A 17,891-nucleotide genomic window follows, 5' to 3' on the forward strand; every position below is an offset into this window, starting at 1 on the left:
TTTAAAAATATGAATTTAAATGCTGTGAACAGTTGATAAGTATTGGCATAAATATTTGGTCTGCAGAAAAGAAAAACAAGACATAATTTCCCATATAAAGTAGGAATTTTGGAGATTTGCCTTGGTCTCCTTTATCTTTATGAAAAAAACAACTAAGGAAAGACAAAAATGAATAGGATTTGGTGCAGAAAGAATTAATGGGGCATTTTAATGTTGAATTTCTTGATAGAAAATTGTCTGGAGATACTGGAATTTGTTATTTAGCCATCACTTTTACGAGGAAATGGTGTGATACAGTAGAAATAGCCTAGTTGTGGAATCAGACAGGCCTGCCTGTTGTTTTGACTTTATGTCAATTATTTAATCTTTTTGAACCTCAGTTTCCTGCTCTGTAAAATGAGAACAGTAATACATAACTGAGTTATTCTAAGAATATTCTGAGAACTAAATGAGATACTATTTATAAAATACCTAGTAAATGTATATTTAGGACTTCAGTGATACTCTTATACTTCTCTTTCACTTTATTTTAATAAATACTTTGTAAATAATTTTGCCTATAGTTTCTAGATCAAAACCATGCCTTCTAGTAGTGAAAAGACAGTAAAAAGCCTAGGAAATTAAGAACAATGTGCACACAGAGTTAAAAAGACAGAACTGTGCTTCCAAATGGAGAAGAGTTTTTACCTTAATTTGGTCACACAATGCTTTCACATTGAATTAGGAAATAAGCATATCGATAGGCATATCCTTCTTATGTAGTTAGGAGGAATAAATTACGTGGATTTTAAGTCAATAACCAATAGACCAAGCTGTTTATATTCCCAAATTTAAACTCCCCACATAAATTTTAATTCCTTAAGGTCAGCAAATATGTATAATTATATAATTATAATTATATATATTTGATACTGTTTTATATATATACAAATATACAAAAGTATGTCTATCTAGATAGATAGCTGATATATAAAGTAAATACATCTCATTAAGCATGCTCTTATTGGCAGCAGGGATTCATGAAGTACTAATAGCAATAATGATAACCTGTTTCTTGAATGGAAGTAACCCTTTTGGAATTGAAAACTTTGCCAGGGTCCTAATACTTAAAATTCTATAAATGCAAATAAAATGAATGTGGCAGGAGGAAGGGGCTGCATTTGATATACTTGACTAAGAGTACATGGCAAAATATTACAATTAATGAAATGTGTAGCAAGATATTAGGAACCACTGAACTTGAACTATCTTCATAGATAGTTTCTAGCTCTTTAAATCTTCTGTTTTAGAAGGAACAGCAAGTAGGCTGGATAAGAGCATGATAAGAATTGAAGGCATGATTATGTAACAATTTTAGGCTATTTTGAGAACTTTGCCTTTTGCTCATGATCTGACATGTTTAAAAGTTTTTTGGGCACTGTGTTGAGAATATACTATAGGGAACAAGAACTGAAGCAGAAAATATAGTTAGGAGGCTCTTCTAATAATCAGGTGAGCAATGATGGAAACTTAGACCAGGTATCACTTGAGGTTGTAACAGATCCTGAATTTATTTTACAGATAGAGCCAAGAGCATTTCTTAGTGGATTGAACGGGAGAGAGTAAAAGAGGAATCAAGGATAACTACAGATTTCTGCCTTGATTAACTCAAGAAAAATATTGCCAATGAAATGGGAATGTCTGTGGAGGAGCAGGGTTTTGAAGGAAGGATTTGAGGAATAAGGAGTTTGGTTTTAGTCATGTTAAGTTTGAGATGGTTATTAAAATATCAACTGGGAAGTCAAGAGACAGATGGATAAATAAATCTGGGGTTCAAGAACTTGAGAACAGAATTTAAAATTGTCATTGAAACAAGCCATGAAACTGAATGAAATCACACAAAGAATGGGAAAAGTTCTTAGGGAGTGAATCTTTGGGTTCTCCAGCATTTAGAACCTGAGAAGATTAGGAGGGGCCCCCAAAGGAGATTGGAAAGAAGTGGCCAGTGAGGAAAGAGAAGATTCAAGAAGATTTGTATCCTAGAAACCAGGTGAAAAAGTATTTTAAAAATCAGGGAGAGATAAACTATGTCAAATTTTACTGGTCGGAGGGAATGAGGACTATAAATTATTCAGTTAAGCAATGTGGAAATCATTGTTCACCTTGATGAGTTATTTCAGTGTAGGGGATAGAGACAAACAGCCTTGTCCTTAACCTTTGCAGGGTCCACAACAAGACTACAGCTTGAGGTCCATGCACCATATATCTACATTTTAAAAATTAAAAATCAAGATAGCAAATAGCAGATATCTTGGGACCATGAGACAAAAAGCAAACGGCCAAGAAAATAGCAGAAATATTGGCCCTGATATAGTCTAGCCACTTAACCAATGCCAGCAATCACCCTCACACACCCAATCTTGGCAAGGGAAGAGAAGGACCAGTCTCCCATCTTCCCATCATCATACTGGGAAACATTCAGGGGCCTGGCAATCTCTGGAACATGCAGTGTAGGTCTACACTCTTCCTTTCCTTAGAGTGCAAGCATTGAGAACAGCCTTGTCTGTGGGACAGTACATAAGCTGCTTAACTTTGGGGGTGTCAGGTGACACATGAGTCTTCTGGGAACAGAGCTGCCTTGAGGTTCATAAGATGAAGGAAGCCATGAGTCCTGTGGGGGGCCAAGCTGGGGTGCAGCCCCTCCTGCTGAGAGAAAGGGGATCCCCAGTCTCAGATACTTTGTTCTCTAGAGTGAGCTTCTAGTCATTTTTGGGCAATCCTGATCTTGCAATATGAGATTTTCTGTTACTTGCAGCTGAATAAATTCTAACTGATTTATAGGCATTCAATAAATATCCCTTAAATGACTGAATGATTAAGGAAACATTACTATGATATGGTAATACAGCCATTAATAATGGTGAATCAGAGCTCTAAAAATGATGTGTTTGTTATGATTTCATTTATGTATGTTTGTGTATATGTTTGCATGTGTGTCTCTATATATTTAGTATATGTCTAGAATGTCTGCATATGTACATAGAGAAATGTACATAAGCACATTTGTCTTTATCCCTTTTCACCTAGTACAGTATTTTGCTCCTAGCAAACACTTGAATGCTTATTGAATCATTGAACACTAACATACTATTTCAGAGTATTAATCTAATAAGCAGAGTAGGTTTAGGTCCTCATATCAACCACTGGGTTCACTCTAAAATTCAACTTTTCCAGCCTGGAGAAGACACCTTTCCCTTTAAGGCCACAAATATTTATAGCAAGACCTCTTTCCAAATTCCTGTCCAAAGCTCTCATCTTATTTTGCATTCTTTCTACCAGTGTTCATTAAGTGCTTCAGGAAATACTTGTTCCTCAAATCCACTGAGATTTGTGCTTGCCAGGACGACTTCCAGTGATGGCTCTGGACTCTTTTGCTCTCTGCATCCTGCTGCCACCTAATAGCCCCTCCATGCTGCTGCAGCTCCCCGTTCTCAGACCTTAATTCTCAACTCCCAACTGACATTGGCCTGTGGTTTTAACATAGCTTTCATTAAAGCTTAAGGACACCCAGGGTATTACAATGCAGACAAAAACTTAACACTGACTCAGTCTCTGCTGTAGGTCAGCCTTCTTAGAGAGTGCCCCCTCCTGGCTGTGCTTCTCCTGAGGCCCTGCGGGTTGCCAGAGGGCAGGTTATCTTCCCCAAAAGGGAGAGTGCCCTTCAGATTTCCTCTTCTTTCCCTTCTTGTCAGGCCTACATCAGTGTTCCAAACTTTTCTGCCTTTAGCCTAATACAGAGGAAGGAAAACATCAACACATAGACAAACAAATGAACTAGAACAAACAGTTCCATAATTGTCATTGCCATTTGGCCTCAAATGAAGACTGCCTTTTATATCATGGCACAGATGGATTAAGGATTTAGTCTGAAACATATGCATTTAGATACTCCATTATTACTGGGCTTTCCTGAGAACAAAGTCTACCTCTCCATTCCTTGTCTTTTGTTCATTGAACAAATATTTGTTGAGTATATGCTATGTGCCAGACACTCTACCAAGTATTTGGGATACAGTGGTAATTAACAGATACATCCCCTGTTCTCACAAAATGTACATTCTTACAAGTGAAAGACTCAACATGGTAATCCTTTCTAGACATTTTAGAGAGTTGGCCCCAAGAACCAAGACCAGTGTTTCTACTCTAAAATGCAGAAACTGCGTACCATCCTCTTAGTAGAATCAATTTCCCAGCTCACCTGCTCGGTCCAGACACCATCTGTAGCTATAGAAAATGGTGCCTTGCTGCATTAATAAGGAAGGATGCTTGTGGGGTAAATCTCCAAACTGAGTCAGTAATAAATAATTTAATCTAAATGAAGTAATTTTCCAATCCAGGGCCCAAGGACAGAATGCATCAGAACCACTTGGGAGCTTACATACACAGAACACACAAACACAAAACACAGACACTATGTATACACCACATGCAGACATCACATACACAGACCCTGCACACACGAACCATCCCTCCCCCATCCCATCCCCACACAGGACAGGGCCATACTGCTAAAGTTTCAAAAGGGAGTATTAGGCATGGAGGTGGGGGAATGGAAGCAGGGACTCCATTTGTTATATTCAAAAAGTGACTGGAAATCTTAATTATTTACCAGATTTGGACATCAATCCAGTAGAAATATCAGTTGATTTGGGAATCTGGAAAACTTGGTTAGAGGAATGGTGACCATGTTCTCTGTGGTAATTTTATGTAAGTTGCATATTCCTGCACTTGCTGGAATGTAAACTCTTATAGACCTCTCCTTCAAATCTTCAGCTGGTATTTCTTCCCCATCTTTGGGAAAGGTCAGCTCTGGCCATAGGGAGAAACTACCTCTTGATACTTGGTCTTTGTCAAGCAAAGTCCAGGGCCTGGAGATTTGTCTGGATTCTAATGAGGCTCCCCTCTGGTCAGGCTCTAGTCCCAAAAGCAGGAGAGAGAGTTGGATTTAGACCTGTTCTATCTCCAACAAGAGCCAAAAAAAAGCCAGCACACACTGCCAAAACTGGGCCCTTAATTTTTGCCCCAGAGACAGTATATTAAGGAAAGTGTAGTCCTGTTGTATACATGTCTTGGATCAAATTCTTGGCCTAAAAATAACCCTGGCATGACTGGGTTATTGAGCATCTGATTCTTTTCTGGGCCTGGTTTATTTCAGGAATCACCTCATTAGTTGTGCATGACTCTGTCGTAGCCATCCTGATGATGGCACCAGCTGCACTTAATTTCTTTTTATTTTTCTAATTAAAAATGTTTTAATTACAAAATACTTCAACATACAGAAGATAATATAACAGATGCTTATTTTTCTATCACCCAGATCTAACAATTCTTTCAGCTCATAATCTTTTTTTATGAAAAAATTATAGATACAGCTAAAAAAAACCTCCATCCCTAACCCTTTGTACTCCCTCAATCCCAGCAAGAGCCATTATCACAAATATGTTGTGAATATAGTTTATCATTTTCACTGCATGTGTTATGTATTCATAAATAATATCTAAAAATGTTTTGTGTAAATAATAATAAACAGTTAAATTCAACTTAGGTTTCCATGAATTATGATTAATATATTTTATTTTTTAATTTTTAAATTTATTTGATTATGGCTGTGTTGGGTCTTCGTTTCTGTGTGAGGGCTTTCTCTACTTGCGGCAAGTGGGGGCCACTCTTCATCGCGGTGTGCAGGCCTCTCATTATCGCGGCCTCTCTTGTTGCGGAGCACAGGCTCCAGATGTGCAGGCTCAGTAATTGGGGCTCACGGGCCTAGTTGCTCCGCAGCATGTGGGATCTTCCCAGACCAGGGCTCGAACCCGTGTCCCCTGCATTGGAGGGCAGACTCTCAACCACTGCGCCACCAGGGAAGCCCTATGATTAATATATTTTAAAGCATATATTTTAATATATGTTTAATTAAAAAAAAACTCTCCTTATTAAAAAAAGTAGGGGGGGAATGTTCTTCACTTCTTCCATCGCATAGAGTACTGTACCTTCAGTTACATGGGACCAGATTATATTAATGATGGCCACTTAAAAAAATTAATGAAATCACACACAATATCAGATCACAATTGAATGTGAGGGGACAATAATCTATTCTCAAAAAACAGTGAAGAAAAGGAATGCACTTTTCCCTGCTATCATAGAACTGATGGCCTGGTTAAGACATAATGACAGCTGTAAACAATTGGGAGAGTGCTTCATCAGAAAGTGCCTCATAAGTTAGCAAATATGGATTTGAGTTTGGGAAATCCAAAATGCATATTTGGAAAAACCCATCATCATGGAACCATTTCCAGTTGCTTCATGATCTTATTATATTGCAAAACATGATGCAAAATAGATTAGCACATATAGTCTTCACTTTGCCACTGGGAAAATTTTATTACTGTTAGACATATGAGCATTTTGGTAATGTAAAATATAGATAAAGTAATGCTGCAGTAATTTGGAAGTACTTGCATGAGGAATAAGAAAGACTTGACCAATGGTTTGAGTTCATTCTCTTTCCTCTTCATTTTTTTTTTTTTCCTAATGTCAAAGTCTATGTGTATTTCTCACACGAAGTGTGGATGATATAGAAAACCATGAAGGGAAACAAATTTCTCACAATTCCTTTATCTTGAAATAATCCCATTAACATTTTTCAGTTGATATGTTATTTCAGTTGATATATTTCAGTTGATATATATTACATATTCACTTACGTAATTCTACAATCTCATTTTCTTTCATAGTTTTAAAGTTATAAAATATATGATTATTATAAAAAATTCAAGCAACACAAACATTAAAAAGTCTGTTCCTGACTACCACTTCCCATGCAAATTTCACTCCAGTGTTTCAAACACTGCTTGTTATGTGTTCTTCCCAATATATTCTATGTACGCATTTTGAAAATGATGGTTAAAATTTTTTTTTTTTAAAAACAACGTTTATCCTATTTTACTCTTCTGCTTTTTCATTTGTTCCCTTAATAACTGTGGTAGACCGTTACACTGGTGATGCCTAATGAATCATGCTTCCTGGACTCACACCCTTGTATAGTCCTTTCCCACACTGTGTCTGGGTTTGACCATGTGTCTTGCTTTGGCCAGTGGGACATTAGCAAGCTTGATACAAGAAGAAGCTTGTTAAGAACTTGCACAGTGGGGCTTGTCCTCTTGGATCATTCCCTCTTGGAACACAGCTACCATGCTGTAAGGAAACTGGTGTAGACTTCTGGATGAAGAGAAGTTTCATGGAAGGGAACTGAGGTGTTCCAGGTGACAACGACACCAAATGACAGCTGTGTGAGTGAGGTCTTCTTGGATGTTCTAGCTCCAGTTCACCTGCCAGCTGAATGCAATGCTTTGAATGGCCCCAACCAACACCAGAAAGATCAGAAGAATACCTTTAGTCAATTCACAGTGTCCTAAGAAATTGTAAATAATTGCTTGGTATTTGAGTGGTTTGTTATGTAGCAAACAGTAACCGAAACAATAATGTATCAGTTCATTTTCTTCTACCTCATTCTTTTAAATTTCTGCTTAGTGTGCAGTTATGTGAATATACAACCATTTATTTAGTTGCTACCTGATAGATAATTTGCTTGTTGTACCAACAACATTGCAATGGACATCATATTTAACACTAAGGTCAATATCTTACCATACAAGTTTTCATGTATACCTCTGAATATGTCCTTAAATTTCCAGATACCTCTGAATCAAAGACCAGTCAGTTTTAAAGACTGTTGATAGATATTGCCAAATTGCTCTCAAAAAGAGGTAAGAGGTCTTTATTTTTCAGAATGGCTACACCAAAGATAAGAAAGGTCACATTTAAAAAATTGAACTATAGTTGACTTACAATATTATATTGGTTTCAGGTGTACAACATAGTGATCCAGTATTTTTATAGACTATACTCCATTAAAAGTTATTACAAGATAATAGCTATAATTTCCTGTGCTATACAATATATCCTTGTTGCTTATCTATTTTATATATAGTAGTTTGTATCTCTTAATCCCATACTCCTCATTTTCCCCTCTTTTTTTCTTCTCCCCTTTGGTAACCACTAGTTTGTTTTCTATATCTGTAAGTCTGTTTCTGTTTTGCATATACACTCATGTGTAGTATTTTTTAGATGCCACATATAAGTGATATCATACAGTGTTTGTCTTTCTCTGTCTGACTAATTTCACTAAGCATAATATTCTCTAGGTCCATCCATGTTGCTACAAATAGCATAATTTCATTCTTTTTTATGGCTGAGTAATATTCCTTTGTATATACACATATCACATCTTCTTTATCCATTTGTCTGTTGATGGCATTTGGGTTGCTTCCCTATCTTGGCTATTGTAAATAGTGCTGCTATGAACATTCGGGTGCATGTATCTTTTTGACTTAGTGTTTTCGTTTTTTCCGAATATATACCCAGGAGTGGAATTACTGGATCACATGGTAGTTTTATTTTTAGTTTTTTGAGAAACCTCCATACTGTTTTCCTAAGTGGCTACACCAATTTACATTCCCACCAACAGTGTACAAAGGTTCCCTTTTCTCCACATCCTCGCAAGCATTTGTTATGTGTAGATTTTTTGATGATAGCCATTCTAACAGGTGTGAGGTGATATCTCATTGTTGTTTTAATGTGCACTTCTCTAATAATTAGTGATGTTGAGCATCTTTTCATTTCCCTGTTAGCCATCTGTATGTCATTTTTGGAAAAGTGGCTATTCAGGCCTTCTGCCCATGTTTTGATTGTTTGTTTGATATTGAGTTGTATGAGCTGTTTATATATTTTGGATATCAATCCCTTGTTGATCAAATCATTTGCAAATATTTTCTCCCATTCATTAGGTTGTCTTTTCATTTTGTCAGTGGTTTCCTTTGCTATACAAAAGCTTTTAAGTTTAATTAGGTCCATTTGTTTTCTTTTTTGCTTTTATTTCTCTTGCCTTTGGATACAGATCCAAAAAACTACTGCTATGACTTATGTCAAAGAGTGTTCTGCCTATGTTCTCTTCTAGGAGTTTTATGATTTCAGGTCTTACTGTTAGGTCTTTAATCCATTCTGAGTTTATTTTTGTATATGGTGTGAGGAAATTTTCAAATCTCATTGTTTTATATGCAGCTGTCCAGTTTTCCCAGTTCTGCTTGTTGAAGAGACTGTCTTTTCTCCATTGTATGTTCTGTATATTCTTGCCTCCTTTGTCATAGATTAATCGGCCATAGGTGTGGTGGGTTTATTTTTGGTTCTCTATTCTGTCGCATTGACCTGTGTGTCTGTTTTTGTGCCAGTACTATGCACAGTACTATTTGGGTCGTCTCTCTTTTGTTCTTGGTGAGACCGCCTAAAGGTTTATCAGTTTTGTTTATCTTTTCAAAAACACCAGCTCTTGGTTTCATTGATCTTTTCTGGTTTTTTTTTTTTAACTCTATTTTATTTATTTCCTCTCTGATCTTTATTATTTCCCTCCTTCTGCTGACTTTGGGCTTTGTTTGTTCTTATTCTAATTCCTTTAGGTGGTATGTTAGGTTGTTTTATAGAGATTTTTCTTGTTTCTTGAGGAAGGCCTGTTTCTCTATAAACCTCCCTCTTAGAATTGCTTTTGCTGAATCCCATAGATTTTGGAATGTTGTGTTTCCGTTTTTATTTGTCTCAAGGTATTTTCTGATTTCCTTTTTGATTTCTAGGTTGACCCATTAGTTTTCTAGTATCATGTTGTTTAGTCTCCATGTGTTTGTTCTTTTCCATTTTTCTTTCTCTAATTGATTTCTAGTTCCATGCCATTGTGGTCAGAAAAAATGCTTGATATAATTTTTCTCCTCTTATTTTGAGACTTGTTTTGTGGCCTCGAATGTGATCTGTTCTGGAGAACATTTCATGTACACTTGAAAAGAATGCGTATTTTGCTGTTTTTGGATGGAATATCATGTCGATATCAATTAAATTTAACTGTTTATGACCACTGTTGTGCTATTTATGACCACTGTTGTATTATTGATTTCCTGTCTGGATGATCTGTCCCTTGATGTCAGTGTGGTGTTAACATTCCCTATGATTATTGTATTATTGTCAGTTTCTCCCTTTATGTCTGTTAGCATTTGCTTTATATATTTAGGTGCTCCTATATTGGGTGCATATATGTTAACAAGTGTAATATCCTCTTCTTATATTGATTCCTTTATCATTGTATGATGCCCTTCTTTGTCTTTTGCTATAGCCTTTGTTTTCAAGTCTATTTTGTCTGATATGAGTATTACTACCCCTGCTTTCTTGTTATTTCCGTTTGCATGAAACAGATATATCCCATAACTTTCCGTCTGTGTGTGTCTTTCTCCATGAAGTGAGTCTCTTGTAGGAAGCATATTGAAGGGTCTTGTATTTTTTATCCATTTGGCCACTCTGTCTATTGACATTTAAAGTAATTCTTGATAAATACGTACTTATTGCCACTTTATTATTTTTTCTATATGGCATAATAGAAATATAGTTGTTTTTGTAGTTCTCTGTTCATTTCTTCTTTTGTTTCTTCCCTTGTGGTTTGATGATTTTCTTTAGTTGTTTGCTTGTGTTCTTTTCTTTTTAGTTTTTGTGTATCTATTGTACGTTTTTGGTTTGTGGTTACCATGGGGTTCATATATGTTAACCTATAATTATGTCTTGTTTTAAACTGGTAGTCATTTAAGTTCAAACACATTCAAAAAGATCTTTTTTTTTTTTACTCTCCTCCCCCACATTTTGTTTTTGATATCATATTTTTCATCTTCATGCTTATTCCTTAACTGTTTATTGTAGTTATAGATGATTTTACAGTTTTTTGTCTTTTGATCTATTTACTGGTTAATTTAAATGATTGATCATCAATCTGTACTGTTGTATATATTTGCCTTTCCCAGTGGGATTTTCCCTTTCCTTTAGCTTCTTACTTCTTTTCTATTTACAGAAAACCCTTCAACATTTTTTTAGGGTAAGTTTAGTATTGATGAACTCTTAGTTTTCGCTTGTCTGAGAAGTTCTTTATCTCTCCTTCTATTCTAAATGATAATACTGCTGGCTATAGTATTGTAGGTTGAAGGTTTTTTTCTTTTAACACTTTGATTATATCATGCCATTCCCTTCTGGCCTGCCAAGTTTCTGCAGAGAAATTAGTTGATAGCCTTACGGGGATTCCCTTGCATATAACTCTTCGTTTTTTTATCTTGCTGCCTTTAGAATTCTCTCTTTAACTTTCGCTATTTTAATTATGATATATCTTAGTGTGGGACTGTTTGGGTTCATCTTCTTTGGGACCATCTGTGGTTCCTCCTGTACCTGCATATCTGTTTCTTTCTTCAAGTTTGGGAAATTTTCAGCCATAATTTCCTCATATACATTTTCTATTCCCTTCTCTCTCTCTTCTCCTTCTGGAATACCTATAATGCAAATGTTGGAATGCTTAATGCTATCTCAGAGATCTCTTAATTGCTTTCATTTTTTAATTTGATTTCTTTCTGCGGGTTTGATTTGGTGATTTCTATTATTATATCTTCCAGATCACTTATGTGTTCTTCTGTGTTACTTAGTCTGCTAAGTGTGCCTTTTTATTTCAGCTATTGAATTATTCATTTTTGATTGGGTCTTTTTCTTATATTTTCTAGTTCCTTGTTAAAATGTTCACTGTTTAGATCAATTGTTTTCCTTAATCCAGTTAAGATTTTTATTACTAATGTTTTGAATGCTTTATCTGGTAAATTGCTTATTTCTGTTTTATTTTTATATTTTCAGGGATTTCATCTTGCTCTTTCAATTGAGAGCACTTCCTATGCCTTTTCATTTTGCTTAACTTTCTCTGCCTCTATGAATTTATGTGAAGCAGTTACCTATTGCTGTGTTGAAGGGGTGTTGTTATGTGGAACATCTCTATACAGACTGCATGTGCCCAGTGCCTAAAGTGGGAGAGCTGGATTTGATGTGGATGCAAGACACAGTTTTCCTCATGGTGCTGGCAGCTATCACTTTGGTAGGGGCTAGGGCTGGAGATGGAGTGGCTAGAGCTGGCACTGGGTGTGAGGAAGGACTTCCTTTCTGCTCAGTGGCTGTCACTGCCTTATCAGGGGCATGGTCTGATCCCAAGTTGCTAAAGCAGAAGCCATGTGGGTCATGCTTGAGCTGGCTCTGTTCCTTAAGTGTGTGTTTTTTCCTCTCCCTACACTCTGACCTTTGCCCCAGAGGGGGCAGTGCTGGAGGAAGTGGGGCCTGTGTGCACACAAAGGTCTGATATGCTGCCTGTGCATGTGTTCATGGCTCTGCCCAGACACAGTCTCAGGCACAAGTCTCCTCTGTCTGTCACATCTGATGACTGCCCACCATCTTTGCTGCCCACTGCCTTGCCATGAAACTGCTCTACAGGGCTGGTGGAGGCCCATGTGGACTCTCAGTGTGTATCAGGAGGCCAGCTGTGGTGGAGCAGCTGCTGTCGGAGATCTAGGTAGCTCCTGAGGCGCTGCTTGAGTAAGCGTCAACAAAGGCTGCTGCTGTCCCACCCAGGGTTCTGCCCTGGGACTGGGTTACTTCTGTGTTCCAAAGTCGAGTCTTTCCTCTAGTCGTGACCATCCCAGATCCAGTGCTGCACTGTGGCAAGGAGTGAGGGGGCTGGAGCATTTGCTCAGTTTGGGCTGGGGCATGTGGCGAGGTGGTTGAGGAAAACCAGGCAGCCACTAGGGTAGACCTCTCTCTTCCCTGTCTCAGGGGCTAGCCAGCATGCACTGTCCTCTGGAGCAGAATCCGGGCTTCTCCACCCAGCCTTCTGTTTGTCCCAGCAGCCCTCCAACCAGCCAATTGAGCTTGTCTACTCCATGTTGGACCCCAGGGCTAGGTCCCCAATCTGTGACTCAATGCGCTCACTCCTCTGGGTAGATGTCCACCTGTGTAATCTCCCTTTTCCTCTGAGTCCCTTCCCAGGGGCATAGGTCCTGACCCATTTACTTTCCTTCCCTTCCTACCCAATTACGTGTATATCTTTCTTACAGTCTTGCTGGTAAAGGAGGCTTTTGGCCAGTTTCCAGTTAGTTTTCTTCGAGAATTGTTCCACACATAAATGTATTTTTGATGTGTTCATGGGAGGAGGTGAATTCCACGTCCTTTCCCTCCACCATCTTGATCCAGTCCCAAGAAAGGCCACATTTAATCACTGGCAATCCCTTTGGACTACAGCCTGATTAACTTAATTACTTGGGTTGAGGAGATGGAACATAATTATGGATAAAAGAACAAACTTCTTTTAATGTCTGATGGAATGAGGATTCACCCAGAATCAAGCATTGCTGTAGTTGAAATTTATGTTTGGTAATATCTATTTAAAAAGGTGAAAGGAGAGAGGGGTTGTGAATTTGTTGAACTTTCTTCCATCCAAAACAGTTTTAATATCTAGTTTATTTGAAGATGCACATAACTTTTGATCCAGAAATCTCACTTTTATTTATTTATTTATTTTTGAGGGGACACAATTCAGTCCATAACAAACATTAAACCCTCATAATATCCTTTTTTTTAAAAATTGCGTGTAACTTTTTTTTTTTAAATTATTTATTTATTTTTGGCTGTGTTGGGTCTTCGTTTCTGTGTGCGGGCTTTCTCTAGTTGCGGCGAGTGGGGGCCACTCTTCATCGCGGTGTGCGGGCCTCTCACTATCGCGGCCTCTCTTGTTGCGGAGCACAGGCTCCAGACGTGCAGGATCAGTAGTTGTGTCTCACGGGCCCAGTTGCTCCGCGGCATGTGGGATCTTCCCAGACCAGGGCTCGAACCCGTGTCCCCTGCATTAGCAGGCAGATTCTCAACCACTGCACCACCAAGGAAGCCTGCGTGTAACTTTTATACATTTATTTTTTATAAATTTAGTTTTGGCTGCGTTGGGTCTTGGTTGCTGTGCGTGGGCTTTCTCTAGTTGCGGTGAGCGGGAGCTACTCTTTGTGGTGGGGTGCGGGCTTCTCATTGTGGTGGCTTCTCTTGTTGCAGAGTGTGGGCTCTAGGTGTGCGGGCTTCAGTAGTTGTGGCACGCGGGCTCAGTAGCTGTGGCTCGTGGGCTCTAGAGCTCAGGCTCAGTAGTTGTGGCGCACAGGCTTAGTTGGTCTGTGGCATGTGGGATCTCCCTGGACCAGGGCTCGAAGCCGTGTCCCCTGCATTGGCAGGCGGATTCTTCCCTGGCACCACCAGGGAAGTCCCAGAAATCTCACTTTTAAGTGTAGCCTCTGGAAGCTCTCATGTATGAATGCAGGTATAAAAACATTTAGAACAGCATTATTTATAATGGCAAAGCAATTCTGTTTGTCAATAGGAAAAAGGTTATATATTGATACAATGGAATCATGCAGTTGAAATGTTATTACAGATCCTTCTATATCAACATCTTGGTGAATCTCACAAACATATGATCATCAAAAAGAGAAAGTTGCAGAAGTGTTTGTACTATATAAAACCATTTGCATTTAGTTTTGGAAACATGTAAAGGCTGTGATACATGTTGTTTAGGAATGTATACAAATGGAGTAAAAGTATAGATAATATATGGAAATAAGCATAAATTTAGAATGGTAGTTATATTGTGAGGGAGTGAGGGGCATGTGATCAGGGATCAATTCTCAGAGCTACCAAAGTTTTGGTAATGTGTTATTTTTTTTCATGAATATGACATTAATTAATGTTTTGAAATAGAGCATGGATAAATGAAAATCTTTACATATCTCAGTGTTTTTAGCATACTTTATGCAAATGGTCAAGAATAAAAATTCTAATTTCAAATGAAGAAAATTCATGGCATACTTCCTGGGTTGTGGTTTAATCATTGTATACCCAGGAAGGTATCAACAGGTGTCCTGTGGAAGCTATTAAAGTTGCTGTCCAAGGTTAAATGAAATTGGTTTATCAGAGAAGCACTAAGAAGATAAGAGAATCTGTTCATGGTTCTTTGATTAATGCCAAGTATGATCAACACAAGGGGGTTCATTAAGCCATCCATCATGTGGGTAATTTAACATGTCATTGTGTCTGCTGTCTGCTTTGACTGTGCACAGCCTTGAATCTCAGAGTTGTATCTCTGATACCACTGAGTTCTACATAGAAGCATCCCTCTTAATTCTTCTATTGTACATTTTCCATTATGCATACCTATTTTTTAGACATATTAAGCATTTCATATAAATTATTTAATGTGCTTTGGGACAGAAATATATCTTGACTTTTTAATGGGTTTCCCTCACACTATGCGTAATAAAATTTATTAGGAAACTCTCCTCCTTTTGAATTTTTTCCCTCTAATCATACTTAGTCTTAAAATCTGATGTGACTAAATGCTATTTGCTAAGTTGGGATGTGAGTACTTGGCTATATATTGTTTTATTCTGCACACATTTTATATGTTTTAAATATCCTATATATACATTTTTTAAAGACTATGTTGGCAGGGAAGATAATGAGGGAGGTGTTGGTGTCTTCTATGGTATAATGTTTCTTCATGCTAGGATGGGGAAAATAAAGGTGAAAGACAGGGAATCCCCTATCATATGTACAATCAGTTCTTTGATGTCTGGTCTCTGCTGACTGGTAGAGGAAGCCCCAGCATTTTGGAAATATTTAGTATATCTAAAAAGCTTTTCAGTGGATAGGGCCTTTTCTCACTTCCTTTGAAGTACTTCTTAATGTCTCTGTATCATAACAATGCAGTTTTGGCTCACTTGGGAAAATAATCTATGGGTCAATCCTTCACCTTCCTATACAAGGAAATGATAGAAGGTAGTATGGTGTAATGAACAGGAAATGAACTATGAAGCCAGACCATCTTAAAATCAGATCCTGCCTTCTCCCCCAGAAAGCTGTATCAACTTGCAAGGGATAAATTATTCAACTTTTCTGATTTGTTGTGAGAGTCAAATGAGATATCCTCTATAAAGTGCCTGACACATAGGAGCTCAGTCATATCCCATTTTTTTCTTAAAGCATTTCCACATCATTTTAATGTTACCTGTAGTCACAGAATTGAGTGATTGTATTGAAAAACCAGATTGAAAGTCATACATTGAAACCAAATCAGGGATTCTCAGGGTACTTGTTTTTTCCTGACTAAACATTAGAATAGTATGCTGAAAAAGTCAATTAGGCTACTCTTTGATCTTACTATTGAGTGAGCTGTTACTTATCAAAGCTAAGGACTTTTTCCTCATATATAACTGCACAGTAGAGGGTTCTTTATTTATACTAGAACAGATAAGAGTGCATGTCTTGGTATTTGTACTTTCTATTTGCAAATTGGTATTTATGATAGAGATTTTCTTTAACTGGAAAAATTATAGCATTTAAATCCATCAGAATTTTAGATTTTAAGTGATCTTTAGAGGACATTCTAAGCTTGTCATTGCTACTGTTCCTTGGCCCCTCTCCATAGTTTGTCAGGACCTACCATGGGGAGGGTGATTCCTGGGGCCTGCTCACAAAGACTTGACTGATTCATCACCAACAACATCCTTTTCCTGCCTTCCCTCTTTTAAGTGAGGGGACCCCTAGAGACTTATTCTCTAGCCATCACACTCACTGTCTGTCTTCTTCATCTTGCTGTGGTTTTAAGACTTTTAGAAAGAAAAGTTACTCTTCTTTGGGAGGAATTTAGACTCTCCTTACCTCATCTAAGCCCCTTCAGCTTCTGCATCACAGTTTGGTCACTGTGTATCACCTTTCACAGCTGCTATTCTGCTTTGATCCCCATTACAAACTAGTTTGATTTTAATTAACTGCCTCTGATAGGAAGAACTAGATAAATAGAAGTTTAATAGAACCCAAAAAAAGTTAAACTTCTTTTGTCTTGACAAATTTGAAGGACAATAAGGTTGAATTAATTGCTGTTTTATATTAACAGGGAGCTTTTGCTAACAGAACTGTTGTAGCACTAAAGCACTAAAGAAAAGTGAGATAAAGCAGAAGAGAAAGCACTAAAAACAAGACCCAAAACCAATCAGATAAACAAAATTCCATTATTTTGATTTTCTTTCCAAAAATTATGGATGGCTAGTTCAATTCTATTTGGCTTATAAACAAAGGAAATATTTGTTAACATTTCATAGCACACATTTTTTTCCATTTCTGTATCCTCTGGTTAGAATGTCATTGTGATTTATGTTTTCATTCTTCCTTGTTATTCTTTACATTTTATTTGATTAGCTAAAGCTATGTCTTCCATTATGGTAAATGTTCCAGAGAAGGAAACTAATCATCAGATGACATGAAAGCAAAATGGAAAGAAGAAATGATATAGGTGGCCCATTCAGCAAAGTAATGACTAAAAGTTCCACATATTTAATGTCAAAAAACAATTGGATTCACATAAACACATTTTTCAAAAAATTAAAGGTAACTGTTTTAAGCACATTAGTAAAAATATTTGTTAAATATATCTTGAATGCAAGTGTCTTTATCATGGTATAAACGTCAATAGAATGTTTTCTTAATAACTTGAGGGAATACTTATGAATCTAAGTTTCTCTTTAGATGTTCCTGTAGAGAAGCCACTGCACTAAATGGGCTAAGATGATTTTGGTTTTAGAGCTCAGTTCTACTTTTATAGATCTTCTATATGTTTCCCAGTGTTTTATAGATCTTCTAATGTTTCCCAATCTGCAGAGACTATAATGAGGCATGTAACATATCTGACATATGTACCTGCTACACTAAGGGATTCAATAAGTGTTAATTTCTGAGAAGTAGTTTACAATTAGATGTAGAATAAAAGTAGGTTGATCTTGAGGGTTCTTGTATGGGTAAAATACGGCAGTTTTATGCATGGATCTTTTTTGATACCTCTTTTGCTTCTTTTTTTATTGCTTACTTTTCAGTTA

The sequence above is a fragment of the Eschrichtius robustus genome, chromosome 8 (assembly GCF_028021215.1).
Source record: "Eschrichtius robustus isolate mEscRob2 chromosome 8, mEscRob2.pri, whole genome shotgun sequence".
Lineage (NCBI taxonomy): Eukaryota > Metazoa > Chordata > Mammalia > Artiodactyla > Eschrichtiidae > Eschrichtius > Eschrichtius robustus.